This window comes from Raphanus sativus, chromosome 8 (genome assembly GCF_000801105.2).
Source record: "Raphanus sativus cultivar WK10039 chromosome 8, ASM80110v3, whole genome shotgun sequence".
In the NCBI taxonomy this organism is placed as follows: Eukaryota; Viridiplantae; Streptophyta; class Magnoliopsida; order Brassicales; family Brassicaceae; genus Raphanus; species Raphanus sativus.
In genome coordinates, this window is record NC_079518.1 from 24,128,909 (window position 1) to 24,135,943 (window position 7,035).

General features: G+C 38.5%; 1 pseudogene; it reads left to right on the forward strand.

Moving 5' to 3' along the window:
• Window positions 1-5,013: 5,013 nt before the first annotated feature.
• Window positions 5,014-6,687, forward strand: LOC130498523 (E3 ubiquitin-protein ligase ATL76-like; annotated as a pseudogene).
• The last annotated feature ends 348 nt before the right edge of the window (window positions 6,688-7,035 follow it).

Below are 7,035 nucleotides of genomic sequence, written 5' to 3' on the forward strand. Positions count from 1 at the left end.
AATCAAAGACTGTGGTTTCCAGGTAGCATATCTCCATTAAGCATCTGTTTTGGAGATAAACATGAAGTTAGCTTAGAGTCTAAGCAACATCAATCCTAAGTGTATTAGGATTAGGAAAGTTATTACATAAGAGTTTATGAATACTAAAGTCTATATAAGAGATGCAAGAGTGTTGCATTCAATATAAGAGTTTTATATTGTGAGTTCAGAGCTTAAGGTTTTTGAGTGTTTCCTTAAGAGATTAATAAAGAGAGTTCTTTATAATTGAGTTGTGTTTCTTATACCGAGTTAAGTTCTAACGACATACATTGAGCTTATATTTGGTATCAGAGCAAACTAAATTGAGAAGAAGATGGGAGACATTGTTCTCGCGAAGAAGGAAGGAGGTCCTTCCTCAATCCGTTGTCCAATGTTGACCACTACGAATTACACCGTGTGGGTAATACAAATGAAAGTTGTGCTCAATATTCATGAAGTATGGGAGGTCATAGAAGAAGAATCAACCGATAAAAAGAAAAATAATATGGCTACGGCAGTTATTTTTCAATCAATTCCAGAAACTATGATCTTACAAGTCGGACACTTAGGCTCAGCGAAGAAAGTGTGGGAAGCAATAAAGACGCGTAATGTGGGAGCAGAGAGAGTTCGAGAAGCACGACTTCATACGTTAATGTTAGAGTTTGACCGGATGAAAATGAAGGAAACAGAGAATATAGACGACTTCGTTGGTAAGTTAACAGAGATAACTTCGAAAGCGAGTGCTTTGGGTGAGACCGTTGAAGAGTCTAAACTCGTGAAGAAACTTCTTGGGAGTCTTCCAAGAAAGAAGTTTATATATATGGTTGCTTCTATTGAACAAAATATTGATTTGAAGACCGCAACGTTTGAAGATGTTATAGGGCGATTAAAAACATATGAGGAGCGTGTCAGTGAGGAAGAAGAAGAAGACACAACCGAGAACCAGAGTAAGCTTATGTATACAAATACAGAGCTACAAAACAGAGATTATTATGGAGGACGTGGACGAGGTGGTCGAAATAGCTATGGCAGAGGAAGAGGACGTAGTAGATCGTCCTGGGATAGTCGAGATAATGGAAGATCGTATTGGGAAAACCGGGACACGTCAAAGATCACATGTTTTAGATGTGATAAGTTAGGTCACTTTGCAGCCACTTGCCCCGACAGATTACTTAAACTGCAAGAAACAACAGAGAATGGTAATGAAACACACGAAGCCGACAAGCTTATGATGCACGAGATCGTTTACCTCAATGAACAGAACGTAACGCCAAAAGAGTTTGAATCAAACACTGATAATGACAAGGTGTGGTACCTAGACAACGGAGCTAGCAACCACATGACTGAAAATCTCAGATACTTCAACTCCTTGGATGATACAGTCACTGGCAAAGTTCGATTTGGAGACGACTCAAGGATAGATATAAAAGGGAAGGGTTCCATTCTGTTCATAAGTCAAGATGGCAAGAAGAAGATCCTTGCGAACGTGTATTTTATTCCAGAGCTAAGGAGTAACATTATCAGTCTAGGACAAGCCACAGAGGCAGGATGCGATGTGAGAATGCGAGAGAATTACCTTACCTTACACGACAAGGATGGTAATCTCATCGTAAAAGCACCACGATCGAGAAACAGGTTATACAAAGTGACAATGGAGATAGAAGAACCAAAGTGCCTACAAACTTCAGTACAATATGAAACCTCGCGGTGGCATTCACGACTGGGACACCTTGGAACTGATGCATTGAAGACGATGATAAGCAAACAACTTGTTACAGGACTTCCCGATTTGAAAGTTGAAAAAGAAATCTGCAGTTCTTGTTTGAGAGCTAAACAAACAAGACGACCATTCCCGGGCAAAACCACATATCGTGCATCTAAAGTACTAGAGCTAGTACATGGAGATCTTTGCGGACCAATAACACCATCAACTGCAGAAAAAAACAGAAATATATTTGTTCTTATTGATGATTGCTCGAGATACATGTGGTCCATCCTACTAAAAGACAAATCATAAGCATTCGAGAAGTTCAAAATTTTCAAAAGGATTGTCGAACACGAGACTAATATGACTATCAAGACACTGAGAACAGACAGAGGTGGAGAGTTTACAAGTACAGAGTTTCGAGTTTACTGCGAGAAGAATGGATTACAACGATATTTAACTGCTCTGTATACTCCGCAACAAAACGGAGTGGTCGAGAGACGCAACCGAACCTTGTAAGAGATGACAAGGAGCATATTGACACACATGGAGGTGCCAAATTACCTATGGGGAGAGGCGGTACGACACTCGACGTACCTAATCAATCGTGTCGCAACTAAAACATTGAGTTCTCAGACACCATATGAAGCATTCAAAGGGAGAAAACCTAACATCAAGCACTTACGAGTATTCGGCTGTCTGGCACACACGAAGGTGGAGATGACACACCTAAAGAAGCTTGAGAACAGGTCTCGTACACTTGTCCATCTTGGAACCGAATCAGGTTCTAAGGCATACATATTATTTGATCCCACACACCAAAAGATAGTTGTGAGCCGAGATGTGGTCTTTGAAGAAGATAAAGGTTGGCAGTGGAACAAATCAAAACTCAACGGGGATGCATTACTGGGAACGTTTAAAATTGAGTTTGGCAAGTTTGGGAATCAGGGTCTTGAAGAAACTTCACAGGTTCCAGACAACACCGATGATATAAACAAGGAAAGTGCCGAAGGAAAAATAAACGATTCTGAAACTTCTCCAGAAACGGAGGAAATAGGGGAAACAGAGAACTCAGAAACAGAGGAAGCTCAAATACGAAGGTCTACGAGAATAAGCAAGAAGCCTGCGTACCTTAAGGATTATATTTTGTTGAGTGAAGTGGAAGGAGAACGTCTACTGCTGTTATTGAATGAGGAACCATGGGATTTTAAAACAGCAATGGAAGAGAAGGTGTGGCGATTGGCTTGCGAAGATGAGATAAAATCGATTGTGAAGAACAAGACTTGGGATCTCGTTGATATACCTCCAGGAGCAAAAGCAATCGGTTTAAAATGGATTTTCAAAGTAAAAAGAAACGCAGACGGGAGCATGAACAAGTACAAGTCTAGACTAGTAGCTAAAGGTTACATCCAACGTCATGGAATAGATTTCGAAGAGGTTTTCGCACCGGTTGCACGCATAGAAACCGTGAGGTTTCTTATTGTCCTAGCCGCATCAAATGGATGGGAGATACACCATTTAGACGTTAAAACCGCTTTCTTACATGGGGACTTGAAGGAAGTCGTGTATGTTAAGCAACCAGAAGGGTTTGAGGTTGAAGGAGAAGAAGATAAAGTGTACAAGTTAAACAAAGCATTGTATGGTTTGAGACAAGCTCCAAGGGCTTGGAATGAGAAGCTGAATAAGGTCTTAGGAGAGTTAAACTTCAGCAGATGCTCCAAGGAGCCAGCTTTGTAACGAAAGGAAGTTCAAGAGAAGTTTCTACTAGTCGCCGTGTACGTTGATGACTTGCTAATCACCGGCTCAGATCAGACAATGATACACGACTTCAAGATGGAGATGTCAAGGATTTTTGAGATGAGTGATCTCGGGCTTCTAACTTATTATCTTGGGATCGAGGTAAAACAGGAAAACGGGAGAATAACTTTGCATCCGAGTAGATACGCAAGCAAAATATTAAGTAAAACAGGTATGGATGAGTGCAATGCTGTACAGACTCCAATGGAGTTTGGTCTCAAAGTATCGAAAGCAGAGGAGGAAGATAGTATCGACGAGAAAGATTTCAGACGAAAGATCGGGTGTTTACGCTATCTACTCCACACAAGACCCGACCTTGCGTTCAGTGTTGGATTACTCAGCCGATATATGCACTGTCCTAAGGTTTCTCATGGAGTAGCATTAAAACAGATCCTGAGATATCTAAAAGGAACTACGAGTGTTGGTCTAGTCTATAAAAGAGCAAACACGTTAAGACTCAAAGGGTTCAGTGATTCTAGCCACAATATCGATGAGGATGATGGCAGAAGCACTACTAGACACATCTTCTACCTGAATGATTGTCCAATCACTTCGTGTTCTCAGAAGTAGGAGATAGTAGCATTATCATCTTGCGAGGCTGAGTTCATGGCTGCAACTGAAGCTGCGAAACAAGCCATATGGCTTCAAGAATTATTGGGAGAAGTTATTGGTAAAGCGAGTGATAAAGTGGTGATACGGCTTGATAACAAATCGGCCATTGCACTAACCAAAAACCCCGTGTTCCATGGATGCAGTAAACATATTCACAAGCGCTACCATTTCATTCGAGAATGCATTGAGAATGAGCTTGTCGACGTTGAGCATGTGCCGGGAGCACAACAAAAGGCAGATATCTTAACTAAGGCATTAGGAAGAATCAAGTTTAAAGAGATGAAAGATCTCGTGGGAGTTCAAGATGTGGGAGAAGATAACTTTAAGTTTAAAGGGGATAATGTTGGAGATAAACATGAGGTTAGCTTAGAGTCTAAGCAACATCAATCCTAAGTAGGAAAGTTGTTACCTAAGAGTTTAGGAATACTAAAATCTATATAAGAGATGCAAGAGTGTTGCATTCAATATAAGAATTTTATATTGTGAGTTGAGAGCTTAAGGTTTTTGAATGTTTCCTTAAGAGATTAATAAAGAAAGTTCTTTATAATTGAGTTGTGTTTCTTATACCGAGTTAAGTTCTAACGACATACATTGAGCTTATAATCTGAAAGGATATCAGATGGCATCAGATCATATGCCATTTAGTGTGTGATAAATGCAACAACATAGTCTATAAATCCAAAATATTAAAAAATAATAGCATCTAGATATAAAATTTCATATAAGTTGAAATCTATTTATTTGTGTTTGACAATGGTCTACAATTGTCAACTCTATCAACAGTTGAGGCTGTCAAAAAAATTCCCCTTCAATTTCTAAATAATACAATTACTAAATGATAATAAAGACGTTCAAATATCTGCTACCATTCAACTGAAAAAGCTAGAGAAATGCTAATTCCAAAAACAATTATTATAATGTTCATTTAGCAAAAAAAAATTACTATAATGCTTTTCCCTTAGGGAAAACTATATATTACTGTCAAACAGTATGTAAAGACAAAAACACAAGGAAAATGGTAGCTTTAGAATGATAATGCTTAAAATCAATTTCTATTTATAGCAGTGTTCTAAAATACGCTATGCGCTCTCTGCCGTAATCATTATATCGTAGCGCATATGATGATTACGTACGTTGACTAACCGCATAGCGTATATTGAACGCACATACACCCGCACAAGCCGTATTTTAGAACATTGATTTATAGTGAGATAAAATATATTATTTCAATATTCAGGTTTTGGACAAGTGATAGTGTCCCTACACAGACATCTTGTGGTTGTAGAAGGTATGGGCCAACAACACAATCAGCACTCAAAGATTCATGAGATTGGATAAGTTCGTTCTGGGTCCCAAATCCTCTCAATCTCACTTGAAAAGAAGAAGAAAATTCCACTTTCTTAAACAAATCTTATTAGTCCCCACTCAGTAATACTAATCAGGAATCATCTCAAGCTATATATTAGACTAGTTTGAATTCCCCAAAAATTAAGAAATTATTAGTAAACAAAGCCAAGCAAAACAGAGGGAAGATACTTTGAAACAAAGCTTTTTCAAAGAGTAAAGAAAAATGTATGCAAATAAATTACCTTCTTCAGCTCAAGCCTTCCAAGAACAACTCCTTGATGGTTTTGTCTCTAGAAAGCTGCTTATGCACAATCCATTTGACCACAACACTCAACGAGCCCTTGCGGTAGCGCCATCTCCTCCTGTCACTCGTGAGAACAACCTCACTGAGACTGTGCTGATGCTTCTCTCAGTCCTCATATGTGGAATCATCTGCTGCCTCGTGTTACATTACATCATTCATTGTGTATTCAGATTCTGCTCAAGTTTCATGATCTCCGAGCCTACCTTTATTCTTTCAACCCCACACTGTTCATCAAACAAAGGAATCAAGAAGAAAGCTCTGAAGATGTTCCCTGTCGTGAGTTACGCAGATGAGATGAACCTGTCTGGGATTGGCGAAGAGTGCGTCATCTGTTTGTCTGATTTTGTTTGCGGTGAAAAGCTTAGGCTGCTTCCTAAGTGCAACCATGGGTTCCATGTTCGTTGAATTGACAAGTGGCTTCAACAACATTTGACTTGTCCGAAATGCAGACACTGTCTGGTTGAGACATGCCAAAAGATCTTAGGTGACTCTAGTCAAGCTGATCAAATGACAGCGACAGCATCAACAGAAAGCGTAATTATCAGGATTTCTCCTCTAGAACCTGAAGGAAGAGTAAACACTTTTAGAGAAAGCAGCTAAAGGCTCATGAATGAAGCCATAATAGATTCGGAATATGTGCTTAACTTAGATAGAAGATTTTAGATCTAAGCAAAAGACATGTATATACATATTACCAAAAGAAAAAGCTAAAAAAACAGATTAGATTTCAATTTTTATGTCTTTTTTAAAGAAAAAAAATTTCAGTTTTCAGTAGCATCTCGCTGAGTTCATCAATTTTATTTTTTTAAACGGTGGAATCTAAATCATGCATTCTTATCAAAAGACACTACAGTTCAATCATGCATTTTTATAGTTTCAAGCCGACATTGACTTGTTTAATTCGTTTTGCTTCTTTTTTTGATATATTTTGTTTCCAGTCGTTGTTTTATTGTCAATTTATTTTGAATCTATCAAGGTTTTTTATTGTTATTTTATATACTTCTTCCAATTGGTTTGGAAAGATAAAACTTTTGGTTCAGTTGAACTGTTTAGAAAAGGTAATTGATATACCTATTCCGGATGGTGGCGACAGGTCTTACCGGCTTCAATCGTTGATGGTTCTTCATTCGATGGTGATGGAGTTCTTGCTGCAAACTATGGTTATTTCGAAAAGCAGCATGAAGTTCTATGGAACGGTAATCTTTTTGACTCTGTTAATAGAGCAAAATATAAAATTGTCTTATCTCGTTGG